Source organism: Mastigoproctus giganteus, chromosome 6 (genome assembly GCF_048544385.1).
Source record: "Mastigoproctus giganteus isolate SK-2022 chromosome 6, ASM4854438v1, whole genome shotgun sequence".
In the NCBI taxonomy this organism is placed as follows: Eukaryota; Metazoa; Arthropoda; class Arachnida; order Uropygi; family Thelyphonidae; genus Mastigoproctus; species Mastigoproctus giganteus.
The window spans coordinates 109,287,937-109,304,929 of NC_143580.1; the positions used below are offsets into that span (position 1 = coordinate 109,287,937).

Here is a 16,993-nt window from a genome sequence, read left to right on the forward strand (position 1 = left end):
AGAAGCATTATATGCTAGATTGCTCTGTGAAGTGTATGTTATTTGTGTATGTGTCAGTGTATTAATATAGTTAGGAGCACTATCCAGAGCAGAAATAGTCTCCTCGGTCAAATTTAGTTTACTCTGCCGATGTAGCATGTTATTATAAGAGTTTCTAAGTTGCGTATTTAATAAGAACCAAGTTAATGTCAATTGTTAATATATAAACAACCCAAATGTGCATTCATAAAATCCATGAAGGTATAAATTAAGAAATAGAATATGTTATAGAAAAGGCTATCTTAGGTAGTGCATACTGAACCTTGGGTTGTTTACATATTAACAATTGACATTAACTTTGTTCTTAATTAAATATGCAACTTAGAAACTCTTATAATAACATGCTACATCGGCAGAGTAGTCAACTTTCCTCAGTTTAACTGAGGAAGGTTGACAAAACAACCGAAAGTTTTTTGTTTGTATGTATCTAATCTAATATATGTATATTTACTATTATTAAACTTTTCACAATCTATTTTTTTGTATCCGTTTTCGCTCTGGGTCACAGTAATTTTAGTTTTGATAATGAATCCAGAGCGCACAGGCCTCTTTAATCATATATATATTTATTCATATGGGTAATATGGAAAGAAAGTTAATAAATTGTAACAAGCTGTAACTAATACTTATGGGCCAATGCAGTTGCTAGAACAATTATGCATTACGACCATAATGTGTATAAAATATTTTGTATAATATTGAAGATAATACTATATAAGGTAATTCAAGCAGACAATACCAAGCTGGATTTAAAAAAACGCAAGGGATATATATATATATATATATATATATATATATATATATATATATATATATATTGTCAGTTTTATATATGTAGGGTGTCTCAAAAATATTGGTATAAACGTGTAAGTGAGGTAAGTAACATCTAAAGGAATGTGAATCGCATAACCGGAAACGTCACCGTAAGTCGGTACACGGCGCTGTTCATCAGTTCGCGAGAGGGAAAATTTCTGGTTTACTCATTCAAGCAGTAGTCGCCGCACGAAGGGCAGCCATCGATATACGAACTGTGAGCTGGCAGACATGCATCTAATGTATGGATTAGCATAAGCGATGTTGTGCCGCCCCCATGCGGCACAACATCGCTTCGCAATAAATGTGTGGGCAGGTATGGTCGGTGACTGCTTAGTCAGCCCATACCTGTTACCATCCCGGATGAACTCCGCTGAATATCGGACCTTTCTTGAACAAGTTCTACCACGGTTACTTGACGATGTTCCAGCAAATGTGAGACGCAACATTTGGTTTCAATATGATGGGGCGCCTGCCCATTATGGAAGGTGTGTTCGTGACCATTTGAAGAGGCGTTTTGGGCGTCGATGGATTGGCCGTGGTGGACCCGTTGCCTGGCCCCCCACCCTCACCTGATTTATCGAGCCTTGATTTCTTTCTGTGGGGGCCCTCAAAAGATTTATCGTGTATGAATCGCCTGTGGAGACGGAAATGGAAATGGATCTCTTGGCGAGACTCGTCTGCGCTGCTGCTACTGTCAAAGAAACTCCAGGTGTGTTCGACCTTGTCCACCAATCCATGCTGCGTCGGTGTCACGCATGCATCGCGTCTCATGGTGGAACCTTCGAGCATCTGTTGTAACATCATGAAATGCATCCATCTCGTACTCCATTGTTAATATTATGTCAAATAAATGTTTGCCACTAATTATTGTCTTGTGCCTCTGCTACTACTTTCCCGTGACGTTTACGGTTATGGGTTCCCATGCGATTCACATTCTTTAGATGTTACCTACCGCCCCTAAACGTTTGTACCAATATTTTTGAGACACCCTGTATATACAGTATATATAAAACTGACAAAACAACCGAAAGCTTTTTGTTTGTATGTATCTAATCTAATATATGAATATTTCCTATTATTAAACTTGTCACAGTCTTTTTTGTATCCGTTTTCGCTCTGCGTTACAGTAATTTTAGTTTTGATATATATATATATATATATATATAGTAGATATGGCAAATAGTTAACAGTTGAAAGGTAAAATATTCAATTGTGAAGGTGATGCAAACAGTGGAAACTATAGCAAAAACCAAAAAATCAAAGACCTAATAAAGGTGAGAAGAGCTGATTAATGCCATCAATGTCTAGATAAAACATTACATCAGTCTTAATAACTATGAACATAGTATGAACGAGTAGGTGGTAACTAAGGGATGTGATATCAATCCTAGCTGACTTTGGTCCATGGTATAACCTAGTAGGGAAACATATAATTGTTATAGGCAAAATAAAACAAATAAATAAGGATAATTACTAAATTCCCATGTCAAGCCAATTGCAGTATAGATTGGTGGATACACATTACAAAGGACTTTATCGAGGGCTAACCCTTGCAATGTGTTTACCTACAATTAGCGAGCTATCAGTTTCTGTTGTCCTCTGCTTGTTATACCTGATGAATCATAAGGTATCATAAGGATATATAATTCGTTAAGATATACTAGATTATAGTATGAGATATTTAGATAAGGTGGGGGGGGAAACAATTTTAAGGTGGTTAACAAGCTAGATGACTTTAGCCCGACCGATAGCCCAGACCATGAAAACAATGTAAAAACCAAATAATGGTGATAGTAGAGAACCAATAATGCTTTATAAACTTGTTATTTGATGATAAAAGATAGTCAGCTATGCTAAAGAAAGGAGAACGGAAACAAGGTTATAGGAAGGTGATAGTACCTCAATCCCCCTCGAATTGCTCTAATAGTTCTTGAGGTATGAAATGTAGAAAAAGATAGTGTATAGTTAAAGTGAAGGAAGAGTGGTAAAGCAATTACTTCGGAAAATACCGGGAGCGTAACTTCCCGTCTCTTGTAGTAAGAGAACCTGGTATTGCAGTAGAGTTGTATAGCCAAAATTTGGAAAGCATAAAATAATATAAAATAAAATAAAATCAAATAAAATAACATAATAATATAAATTATTGAATGAAGAAAAGAATGGCTAGTTCCTGATTACTTACAGCAATGTGTAACTAGTAAAGCAGACTTACCACAAAGCTACGACGCGGGAAAAAAAACCACGTTGTGGCATGCGTGTTAAAATATATAGGTATTGTATATGATGCCAGCGCCCTCTTACTGGCAAGTAGTTGGATGCGAAAATAATTTATAGCTTAAACCAGGATGGCCTGCGAGCCAACGGTAAGCTAGGCAGGTGGTAGATGGTTCTCCTGAAAAATGAAGGAAGAGTAAGGCAAGAAAGAAGCTAAGAATTGATTACTGCCTTAGAAGCAAATACAGGTACAACTTTTTCAATGAGTGTAAGCTGTATTAAATATGCTCCTAAGGCAGTGCCTAGTTATATACATATTTACAGGCTCTGTAAAACCGTCAAGATAATATAATCCAGTGGTGGAAGATTTACTTCCTCAAAACAGCAGTTATAATATGATCGTGGTCGGTGTTATTATGGTATTTTTTTAAGGCTATTTGCATGGCCGTATGTAGGTTTATATTTGTGAAGCGTATTGGGAATCCATTCTCAGATAACTTATGCTTAAAGACTGTAAGAGCTCTAATTATGTTGTCTGCGTTGTTGCATATTTTAACTAATCTAATACTCTGGGATAATATTAAATTTTTTTGGATTCTTATGGAGATGTTTGAGTGCCAGTTAGTAAGGCTGATGGTGTTAAAGCCAAACGTATTTCGTTTGTCATATACGGAGGTATTTAACTGATTATTATTGTGCAATTGTATGCTGATATCCAAGTAATTGGCTTTTTTAGTGCTATCTATGTTGGTGGCCACTATTTCTAAATCAGATGGGTAGACATGGCCGGCATCAGTGAGGAAATTAGGATGATTAAAGACGATAACATCGTCGATATATCTGTAAAAGGTTATATCTTTGTTGATATTAACTTCAAAGTGATGTAGGTACAGATTTGCTACCAGACTAGAACTGCAGGCACCCATGGCGATCCCAGTTTTTTGTTTATATATACTGGTGCCATTGTAGATGTAGCTTTTGAATATGCATATATTTGTCAGGTCATTCCAATATGGAAGATTGCATGGTAACAGGTTATTATGTTCTTGGTAATAGTGGTCGAGTACATGTTTTAGGCTATCGTGCGGAATACTGGTAAAGAGATTTTTAAAGTCATAGGTGCTGATATGTTCAGTGGTATGTTTATTGTGCTTTAGAAAATCCAGAATAGGGTTGTTATTGCGGATAGCTCTAGTGTTATCAATGCTGTTGAAAATGATGTTTAGTAGATAGGCCAGTTTTTTATGTGGCTTTTTAGCATAACTATTCCTACAAGATGTAATAAATCTGAAGCTGATAGGTGTTTTGTGGAATTTTGGTATACAGTAGACAAATGGAAAATTAGTGTTTGGGTTGTTAAATTTTAATTTTTTATGCATAGCTAATAGTTTTTTCCTGATGGTGGTATTATTTGTGGTCTCAAGTATGTAGGTAGAACTGTGGTTCAGTTCGTTTAGCACTGTGGTAGTATAGAATTTTTTGCATATAAAACTGTAATTGTTAGCAGCTTTGTCTATGGTGGTGATGATAAATAAAGCCTGTAACTTTTTTAGATGTTGCTTAGCTTTTCCCAGATCGAAGGTCTTGGCAGGCAGTGATTTTCTGTGTACGAATGCAAGCTGTTTGTGAACCTCTTGATAAGTGAGGGATATCCATTTTTGGAAAGCTTCTAGCGGTATATTATATTTATAAGATAACTTTAGACAAAAGTGCAAGAAGTCCTGGTATATAAGTTTATACATCTTTTTGGTGATGCTTGTGGTGTTGGGCCTAAATTTAAAACCATAGGAAAGTAAGTTACGTAAATCTGGATCAGTAATGATGTTAAGGTCACCAGTAATAATGTGTTTGTGATCTTTGTCTACATATTTAAGATATTGTGGCAAATGGCAGAAACATTCGGCCTCGGCATCACTTTTGTCTAAGTTGCATACTACCTGTTTATAATTACATACAATAAGACCTATAGGTTTGTTATAACTGAATCTAGTATTTATGGTCAAATTATTGATTGGCAGGTCTTGTTTATACATGTTCATGAGATGGTTAAGGTTTATGTGGTCTAGCAAGATGTGACTAAACTTAATGTTAATATATTCAGTGGTGGCTTTGTGGTACTTACTGAGTCTGTATTTGAAGATATCTTTCAGTAGGTGGTTCAAATGTATGTTGATGTGGTTATAGGTAGCATTGGCTTTAGCTAAGGCTCTGAGTTTACTCAGTTTCAGGCTAAAGGTAGTGTCGTGTATAAGCTTGACGGGTATGATAGGTACATCCCAAGAGCTTAATACATCTTCAAATCTGCCCAGGGTATTGTTAGTGTGCGCTGCTATTTTGGTAATAGAAGAGGATTTGTTATCTGTAGCTTTTTTATATTTGAAGGAGGGTCTTTTGACAATGTGGAATAGGTTGTAGATACAGTTGTCAGTAGGTTTATTGGTGTAGCAATGCCCATTAAATAGGCTATTTAAACCATAAGGATAAAGGGTTTTGTATTTCAGTATGTTGTAGTTTTCTAGTTCAAGCCTAGTTCTATGTTTATGTTCTATATCTAAGATGGTGATGGTGATGTCATTAAAGTTATGCTGCTGGAAATGTTGTATTTCAGTGTCTTTTTGGTTAACATTATTTTTGATGTGGGATCTGTGCGTATTAATCCTGATGTGTAATTCTCCCCCAGTTTGTCCTATGTATTTAGCCAAGCAAGTGTTACATGTGATAAGGTAGATTATGTCTCTAGCATGGCAGAAGGTAGGGTCCTCAGCACAGTTAGTGACGTGTTTGTTATTCATCAAAGGGCAAGTTTGACATCGAGTGTTCCTGCAAGTATTGAAGTTTAAGAGATTAAAGTTATCTACCGGAAGTTTGTGGTTGGCCAGTGTGGTATCTAGATGTGAACCGTGGTGATTAACAAGGTCTGGTGTATTATTAGTCATAGTATAATCAGATCCCCCTGCATTAAATTCCTGGCGGTTCTCCAGTGGGCCTAAAGCATTAGATGCTGTGTGGCTAGTATTGGGACTTATCGGACCACCCAGAGCCCCAGTGGTATCCGCGGTACAGATTATTCTACGCGACCGACGTAGCATTTTCATATTAATTGTGGTGTAAAAACTCATGGTAAATAAATTCAACAATAGCGCAATGCCCTCTCCAGATTAAACTAAATGGACCAAGAGGCTACTAAGATATGTAAGTTAAGGTAAAGGTTATAATTAATACGAATGTAAGTTATGGTAAGGGTTACAATTACGTATGCATAGTGGATATACTAAGGCGGTATCCTGGTAGACAAGTCAAAACGCAGGCAGACCCCTTTATATAGTAGATATGGCAAATAGTTAACAGTTGAAAGGTAAAATATTCAATTGTGAAGGTGATGCAAACAGTGGAAACTATAGCAAAAACCAAAAAATCAAAGACCTAATAAAGGTGAGAAGAGCTGATTAATGCCATCAATGTCTAGATAAAACATTACATCAGTCTTAATAACTATGAACCTAGTATGAACGAGTAGGTGGTAACTAAGGGATGTGATATCAATCCTAGCTGACTTTGGTCCATGGTATAACCTAGTAGGGAAACATATAATTGTTATAGGCAAAATAAAACAAATAAATAAGGATAATTACTAAATTCCCATGTCAAGCCAATTGCAGTATAGATTGGTGGATACACATTACAAAGGACTTTATCGAGGGCTAACCCTTGCAATGTGTTTACCTACAATTAGCGAGCTATCAGTTTCTGTTGTCCTCTACTTGTTATACCTGATGAATCATAAGGTATCATAAGGATATATAATTCGTTAAGATATACTAGATTATAGTATGAGATATTTAGATAAGGTGGGGGGGGGGAAACAATTTTAAGGTGGTTAACAAGCTAGATGACTTTAGCCCGACCGATAGCCCAGACCATGAAAACAATGTAAAAACCAAATAATGGTGATAGTAGAGAACCAATAATGCTTTATAAACTTGTTATTTGATGATAAAAGATAGTCAGCTATGCTAAAGAAAGGAGAACGGAAACAAGGTTATAGGAAGGTGATAGTACCTCAATCCCCCTCGAATTGCTCTAATAGTTCTTGAGGTATGAAATGTAGAAAAAGATAGTGTATAGTTAAAGTGAAGGAAGAGTGGTAAAGCAATTACTTCGGAAAATACCGGGAGCGTAACTTCCCGTCTCTTGTAGTAAGAGAACCTGGTATTGCAGTAGAGTTGTATAGCCAAAATTTGGAAAGCATAAAATAATATAAAATAAAATAAAATCAAATAAAATAACATAATAATATAAATTATTGAATGAAGAAAAGAATGGCTAGTTCCTGATTACTTACAGCAATGTGTAACTAGTAAAGCAGACTTACCACAAAGCTACGACGCGGGAAAAAAAACCACGTTGTGGCATGCGTGTTAAAATATATAGGTATTGTATATGATGCCAGCGCCCTCTTACTGGCAAGTAGTTGGATGCGAAAATAATTTATAGCTTAAACCAGGATGGCCTGCGAGCCAACGGTAAGCTAGGCAGGTGGTAGATGGTTCTCCTGAAAAATGAAGGAAGAGTAAGGCAAGAAAGAAGCTAAGAATTGATTACTGCCTTAGAAGCAAATACAGGTACAACTTTTTCAATGAGTGTAAGCTGTATTAAATATGCTCCTAAGGCAGTGCCTAGTTATATACATATTTACAGGCTCTGTAAAACCGTCAAGATAATATAATCCAGTGGTGGAAGATTTACTTCCTCAAAACAGCAGTTATAATATGATCGTGGTCGGTGTTATTATGGTATTTTTTTAAGGCTATTTGCATGGCCGTATGTAGGTTTATATTTGTGAAGCGTATTGGGAATCCATTCTCAGATAACTTATGCTTAAAGACTGTAAGAGCTCTAATTATGTTGTCTGCGTTGTTGCATATTTTAACTAATCTAATACTCTGGGATAATATTAAATTTTTTTGGATTCTTATGGAGATGTTTGAGTGCCAGTTAGTAAGGCTGATGGTGTTAAAGCCAAACGTATTTCGTTTGTCATATACGGAGGTATTTAACTGATTATTATTGTGCAATTGTATGCTGATATCCAAGTAATTGGCTTTTTTAGTGCTATCTATGTTGGTGGCCACTATTTCTAAATCAGATGGGTAGACATGGCCGGCATCAGTGAGGAAATTAGGATGATTAAAGACGATAACATCGTCGATATATCTGTAAAAGGTTATATCTTTGTTGATATTAACTTCAAAGTGATGTAGGTACAGATTTGCTACCAGACTAGAACTGCAGGCACCCATGGCGATCCCAGTTTTTTGTTTATATATACTGGTGCCATTGTAGATGTAGCTTTTGAATATGCATATATTTGTCAGGTCATTCCAATATGGAAGATTGCATGGTAACAGGTTATTATGTTCTTGGTAATAGTGGTCGAGTACATGTTTTAGGCTATCGTGCGGAATACTGGTAAAGAGATTTTTAAAGTCATAGGTGCTGATATGTTCAGTGGTATGTTTATTGTGCTTTAGAAAATCCAGAATAGGGTTGTTATTGCGGATAGCTCTAGTGTTATCAATGCTGTTGAAAATGATGTTTAGTAGATAGGCCAGTTTTTTATGTGGCTTTTTAGCATAACTATTCCTACAAGATGTAATAAATCTGAAGCTGATAGGTGTTTTGTGGAATTTTGGTATACAGTAGACAAATGGAAAATTAGTGTTTGGGTTGTTAAATTTTAATTTTTTATGCATAGCTAATAGTTTTTTCCTGATGGTGGTATTATTTGTGGTCTCAAGTATGTAGGTAGAACTGTGGTTCAGTTCGTTTAGCACTGTGGTAGTATAGAATTTTTTGCATATAAAACTGTAATTGTTAGCAGCTTTGTCTATGGTGGTGATGATAAATAAAGCCTGTAACTTTTTTAGATGTTGCTTAGCTTTTCCCAGATCGAAGGTCTTGGCAGGCAGTGATTTTCTGTGTACGAATGCAAGCTGTTTGTGAACCTGTATTTGCTTCTAAGGCAGTAATCAATTCTTAGCTTCTTTCTTGCCTTACTCTTCCTTCATTTTTCAGGAGAACCATCTACCACCTGCCTAGCTTACCGTTGGCTCGCAGGCCATCCTGGTTTAAGCTATAAATTATTTTCGCATCCAACTACTTGCCAGTAAGAGGGCGCTGGCATCATATACAATACCTATATATTTTAACACGCATGCCACAACGTGGTTTTTTTTTTCCCGCGTCGTAGCTTTGTGGTAAGTCTGCTTTACTAGTTACACATTGCTGTAAGTAATCAGGAACTAGCCATTCTTTTCTTCATTCAATAATTTATATTATTATGTTATTTTATTTGATTTTATTTTATATTATTTTATGCTTTCCAAATTTTGGCTATACAACTCTACTGCAATACCAGGTTCTCTTACTACAAGAGACGGGAAGTTACGCTCCCGGTATTTTCCGAAGTAATTGCTTTACCACTCTTCCTTCACTTTAACTATACACTATCTTTTTCTACATTTCATACCTCAAGAACTATTAGAGCAATTCGAGGGGGATTGAGGTACTATCACCTTCCTATAACCTTGTTTCCGTTCTCCTTTCTTTAGCATAGCTGACTATCTTGTATCATCAAATAACAAGTTTATAAAGCATTATTGGTTCTCTACTATCACCATTATTTGGTTTTTACATTGTTTTCATGGTCTGGGCTATCGGTCGGGCTAAAGTCATCTAGCTTGTTAACCACCTTAAAATTGTTTCCCCCCCCCACCTTATCTAAATATCTCATACTATAATCTAGTATATCTTAACGAATTATATATCCTTATGATACCTTATGATTCATCAGGTATAACAAGCAGAGGACAACAGAAACTGATAGCTCGCTAATTGTAATGTGTATCCACCAATCTATACTGCAATTGGCTTGACATGGGAATTTAGTAATTATCCTTATTTATTTGTTTTATTTTGCCTATAACAATTATATGTTTCCCTACTAGGTTATACCATGGACCAAAGTCAGCTAGGATTGATATCACATCCCTTAGTTACCACCTACTCGTTCATACTATGTTCATATATATATATATATATATATATATATATATATAATATGTAGAAAGTGTGAAGAAGATTTTTATTTAATCCTATTGAATCTATATTATACACCAGAAGTGATCTCGACTAAATGCATAAGGAATGTAGCGATATATGGTAAGATATGAAAAAAGAGTGAGACAGATAGTTGGCAAGAAATTAAAATAAGAAATGAAAAGGCGACCAAAATAACATTACATTGCAGTGTTTTTCACAATTTCAGTGTCTTCATCAGAGGCCATCCACCGAAATTATGAGAAAGACGGCAATGTTCTTGCTTTTGTTTCAGACATGTTCTATATGCTATGGTGCACGTGTGCTGTAGACACGAGTTAAGAACGAAATTTGAAAATTTGAAATTTTGTGGCAAGAATAAGGTCTAATAACTTGTGCCAATAATTGTAATTATATTATGTAGGGCAATACAGATCATGGATGACCTTAGAGAAGCAAGTAAAAAGAATTGAAAAAACTAAAGTAATGGAATGTAGGAATAGGCAAGAAGGGAACTTATCGTTACCTTGTAAGACTGAAAATGAGCAAAATGGCGGCGTGCCAGTATACTTATGTATAGGTAAGCTAGCGGTTCCTAGCGTTAGAAAATGATGTGAAAAAAAATTGCATGGTATGGTGTCTGTAGGCTTCCTTCCCGGCTAGGGGAATCTTTCTTTCAAAATTACAAGCCTTCGGGCTTCAAAATTTTACCTCATCAAGCTCTCTCGCTTGTTAGATTTTCCAACTAGTGTTTTCCTCTTTCCTATTTCTTCTTTTTCCTGAGAGAGTGTTTTGCTCTCTTGTCTTCTTCTACTTACTTTTCTCCCACTTTCTCCTCCCCATTCCTTATTTATTATAACCGGGATTCCACTTGTTGGAATCCCACTTAGTGTAATTTAGATAGTTCCTGGAGCGCCTCCACCTGGCTAGAGACAGGAGTCGGGACGCAAGTAGCTTGCTCCCTGCCTCCAGGCTGCTAACACACCAGGGCCGGCAAACAACCATCACAACACACACATATACTTACACTCACTTGCCGGCTATAAATAACCTACGGATGCTACAGCGGTATATAGGTGTAACCCTGGAGGCCGCAATCAATACAAGAATACCTTGTCCCCTCGTAGGCTAGTTGGGCAGGTGGCGCTGACGAAGTACTGGTAAGCTGCATGAATTTGGTGCTCTGATATTTTGTGTCTTCAAAGTGGTTCAAAGTCTTCTCTTTTGATTAAAATTGTGCCCATCAAGTTCTCTACGTGTTGGTGAGTCTGTTGATGGTTTATTTGTGCCCAACTTCTAAGGAATTTCGAAAATATGAGTAATTTTAATTTCGGGCTGTGCGTCGTTGCTTTCAACAGAACACAGAGCTGAAATGCCATATAGGTTTGGCTGTTGTTAACATTGCAATTTTCTGTTGTGTATCACCTTGATATTGCTTATTTTTAAACTTGAGTGGAGCAGTGAACTATTCTTGAATAGCAATAGTGATTCATGTTATTATTTAGATGATTGGCTCACTAAAAACTAGTTTTTGTGTAGCTGTAAATTTTGTGTCCTATAATTATGTACCTATGGAGGCAGCCATTGCTTCTACCCCGTGGTAGTAAACAAAGGGCTTTGTTTGCCATCGTTGATCACGTGACCACCACGACTGTCTCTGATTGGTGACACCAGCCTTGATGCAGAAAGCCACTTTATTACTAACTCTAATCTCAAATAACAATTGGATACAATATTGTTGTGATCTAACTGATGGCATCATAAATATAATAATTATAGCATAAATGCCGTAAATGTTATATAATTGGAATGATCTGTATTATTGTCTATTGAAGATGTTTTAAGAGTTGTCGAGCTTATGTATAATTATTGTACATCTCAATAACTTTAGTAACTATGTCTGACGAAAATTGCTCATCTTCCATGCCAGAGGATTTGACCGTTTTCCCGGAACTGGTGGAGGCTTGACTGGCGGATTTCCAGGACCCTTCTATCAATATTGTTGATATTTTAGGGCAACATTTTCCCTCACTTGCACTGGTCCAAGAAAGGACAAAAGTAACTGATAATGGTCAGAATAATGAGACAGTCCATTTAGATGACTCTGCTGTTCTTGATTACGTTGTTGCTCTGAAGAATAGTTTATTTGACTTTCTTAAGAATGGGACTAAGGTTACCCCTTCCATGATTGCCGAGGTTGGCAAGGTATAGAATTCCATGGAAAGCATGTTACTTGAACTAACCATTGAGAATGGAAAGCTGAAAACTGAAATTGCATGTAAAACACTGCCTGCTCAAATTTCAGCAGCTAGCTATGCTGGTGTAGCTGCTTATAGTGTAGGCAAACAGATTAATGTGAGTGCGATCCCCTCCGGGACACAAACCAGAGAAGCTGTATTATTGCATGCTGATGACAAAAGTGAACTCAAAACAAGTGACGAGATAAAACAAATGGTGACAAAAGGGTTTAAATGAGAATTGAAGAGAATTAAGATAAAATCAATAAGAAAGGTTAGAGATAGAGGTATTGTAATTGAGGCTGCCTCTAATAATGATCTTGAGAAACTAAAAAAGTGTAGTAAGTTTAAGGATCACAATTTAAATGTGGATCTTCCTAAGAAATTGAATCCCACTCTTATAATATATGACGTTAATAAAGAGATCACTGATTATGATCTTCTTGGGGATTTATACGATAAGAACCTTGCCGATTACAGTATAACTGGTGACGAATTCAAAAAATGTGTCAAGGTTAGATTTAAAATTAAGTCTAAAATTAATGACCCAGTGAATAACTTTCACTGGGTCATTGAAACCCCTGCCAACATTAGGAAAATTCTATTAAATACTGGTAATCGTGTATATATTGGATGGGCATCATATGGAGTAAAGGATTTTATTATAGCATCGTGATACCTCGGTTACGGGCACTCTGCACGTAATTGCCATCAACCTGAATATACCTGTGGGTACTGTGGCAATCAGGGGCACCAGATTGAGTCTTGTCCTGACAAGGCTTCTCCTGCAACTTGTCCCAATTGTAAAATGCACAAGAAGAAAACAGATCATTCCTACCGTGACAACGGCTGTCCTGAGTATATTCGCGCGCAAGAGGTGACCAGGTTTCGTACTAATTACATTTAATCGCAATATAAATCATAACACTAACGAACCAATTAAAATTTTGCAAATGAACTGTCAAACGTCGATCGCGGTCTCTAACGACTTAACTAAATAATCTCTGACCACGATATCCAAATCTTAGCCCTTCAGGAAGTGTATTCATATAAAGGAGTTGTAAAGGGATTACCATTATCATCAAAAATTGTACAATCTAATACTGAAACTACTGGAAGTGGTAGGAACGCTGTGGCCAGGGTTTGGGCAGCCCTGGTTATAGTTCATCCAGGCATAATTGTCACAAAGATAACAAGCTTGTGCTCCACACATTCTGCCTGTGCCTGTCTGGAGGGTATGTTTGGGCAGGTGTATTTTGTTTCATTGTATTTTCAATGCTATTAACAACATCAACAGATCGAGCCTTAACTAAATTACGTAGAGGATATTCTGCACAGATTGGCGGGTAGAAGAGTTATTATGTGTATGGATGCAAATGCTGCATCTACACTAAATACGATAAATATTTGTATTGACGATTTATTGTAAACTCTACTAACTTGGTTGCCGTGCCGGAGTATAAACAGAAAAAAAAAATTATGGAACAGTCACTTTACAAATCAAAAAGTCGAGTTATTAGAGGAGTTAATCCTAACTAAGAACTTACACCTTTGGAACACTGTAGGGCACCCCCTACTTTTTTTTTCAGCATCTGGTCAATCCTTTATAGATATCATGGTGTCCATCTCTACATTTGGACAACGCATAAGAAACTGGCAAGTCAGAACTGCATAGTCAGCAGTGACCATAACCCTATAACGTTTGAAGTTATGGATTCAGGCTGTACGACAAGAAGGAACTCATACAATTTTCCAAGGTACAGGACTCAGGGTGCAAACTGGGAAACTTTTGAGAACACACTGTGCGTAGAAACCACGGCTGATAACATCGAGAGAATTGGGAAACTGCCGGCAATGGAGCAGGTGGAAGCCGTAAATGAGTTTGTTAATAGTTGGCAATTAACTTGGTCCAATGCAGAAGTTGGTAGAGTTACTTTTAGTTACCTTCCTAACATATTAGAATTTACCAAGCAACGGTTGGACTGGTTTTGCCCAGGTGTGAATGCATCTTTTTTCTAACAGGGCATGGCAGCTTGAACTCCAAATTGTTTACTCTGGGGTTGGCTGCCTCTCCATTATGTAACTGTGGTGCTCCTGATACCATGGGGCATTTAATATTTAACTGCTATCTCTATACAGACTTAAGAAATAATCTACAGCTTCTTACAGAAGTGTACGATGAAGATAACCTACCATGTTTTGTCAATGATAAAGAAAATTTCCTAGTTTTTTGTAATTTTGCAGATAAATTGTTTGCACGTAGGAAGAGACTAATTGGAGTTGATCGGTAAAGAGTGATGCCAAGTAATCCAGAGTTTATGTTCAAGGACAAGAACCATTATGCTTTTTTGTCCATTAAATATATTTTCTGTAAATAAGTCCTTAGTTTTCTTTTCTTAAGTAAATATGTTGGTTCCACAATGGTAATGATGTTGTGCTTTGTACATTATTTGCTATAAATATAAAATTGGATTTAGTAGAATTAACAGAGAGGTTATCTGTTGGTTGTGTTAGTGGTTAATAAGCAGAGTGTGGTTTCTGTCAAAATGTGACTTGTAAAGACTATCACGATATTAATAGCGATTTTGTGTACAGAGGAAAGTTGGCTATGCATGTTGTAAATATGATATTGAATTGTAAAACGCTGACAGGGTCTTACCTATGTTTGTACATCGATAGCACCTTGCCATTTGTCCTCTGAGTTTAATGCTGAAATCTGGTATTTCGGATCAGATAATCATAGCATCAGCAAAAAAAGAGACAGAAGGAGGAAAAAATACAAGAAAAAAGAAAAGAAAAAAAATCGAGACAAAGTGGTTGAGTCCTGTACAAGTACTGGACAAGTGTGTCTGGTTGCTCTGACCTAATAGTAATACTTTTGAAATGGTGTTAATTAATGTAATGAAGTGTTATTTATAGTTTTGGTTTTCTGATTAAGTTCCCCAGGAGTGGTGATCGTACTCACTTAGCTAATAGTAAACATTGTATATAGGTACTTTTTTTTTTTTTAATTTATTTATTTTATTTTATTTATTATTATATATTTTTTTATTTTATTTATTATATATATTTTTTATTTATTTATTTTTTATTATATATTTTTTTATTTATTTTTTATTATATATATATTTTTTTTTTATTTATTTTTTATTTTTTATTATATATTTATTTTATTTTTTTATTTATTTTTTATTATATATATATATATATTTTATTTATTTTTAATTTTTTTATTATATATTTTTTTATTTTATTTATTTTTTTGTTGTTGTATTTTATTTTATTTTTATTTATTTGTTGCTATCATATTTTATTTTTTTTTTTCATTTTTTGTTATATTTTATTATTTTTTTTATTATTATTATATATATATTTTTTTCACTCTATACACTATTGTAAACTTTTCTCTTCTATTTCATGGGAGGTCTGTCTCTTCCCCTTATCTTCTATCCAACCTCCCCATCCCTTACAATCCCCATACTTCAATTCTTATCCCCACTTCCTTTCCCTTGGGTCTCCCAGGTTTGCCTGATAGCCCCAGTAAGAGTCTCAGCTAGAAAGTGTACCCTGGAGCGCAACGTGGCAAAGGTTGGGAGTCAAGGGTCAGAGAACCAGGTGTCCCCTGCCCCCTGGCTGCAAAGTCACCAGTACCGGCACTCAACGTAATACACATACTTACAGACCTACATACATACACTTGCCGGCATTCACCTTTTCAGATGCTACAGCGGCATATAGGGGAAACCCTGGAGACCGCAATTGAAACAAACACACCTTGATCTTGTAGGCTAGTTGGATGTATAAATTGAAATGCACTATGTGGTGATGAACGCTGTTAAATACATGGTGCCCAAACTGCCCAGGACAGTTGAGAGATATAATAGCTTACAACGTAGCAGTGAAAAGCAGCTAAACTTTGTTAAGGCGAAAAATAGATTGGGTAAAGTAAGACGGTAGTATCCCGCATATTGCATTCGATAAACTAATGGCTCACAGGACATAAGAAGTAGGGGCATGTAAAGCAGAAAGATGAATGAACTAGAGGTAAGTAGTTGGGCTCGGGTAGTTCGGGAACGAAGGTCTGGGAGTGAGTACATCATGTATTTAAGGTAAGTTGTGTGAGTGAGAAAAACATTATTGATAGATAATGAAATGAAAATTAAAAATTAAATTAAGTTAAATTATATACATGGTTAATACACTGTGTTAGGCCAATTGGTGGGTACATGTTTTCTAAGCTGTAAGACACCACAGATGCCTAGTGTATTGTATATACACTATTTACAAACTTGGTACATATGGGTTTTTGTCATCAATTATTGTTGATTATGTTGTCTATATCGATGTCTGAACATCGTTAAACAGTTTTTTATGGTTCACAACGTTGAGGGCTTTACAGAAGTGGTGGCGAAGCTATGCTGTAGGAAATGGTTGTTTGTCAGTTTTTTGTATAGCATCTTGATGTTATTGATGGTTATTTCCTTATTGCTGCAGATGGTTGCTATTCTGATGCTATGCGCTAGTATAACATTGGCATGCACTCCTCTAGATATATTGGAATGCCACTGTGTGAGGTTGACTATATTAAA

General features: G+C 36.0%; 1 protein-coding gene across 2 annotated transcripts in view; it reads right to left on the reverse strand.

Annotated features, from left to right (window-relative positions):
* Positions 1–16,993, reverse strand: part of LOC150084504 (uridine phosphorylase 2-like) — a 143,519-nt gene that overhangs the window by 5,895 nt on the left and 120,631 nt on the right. The window lies entirely within an intron of this gene.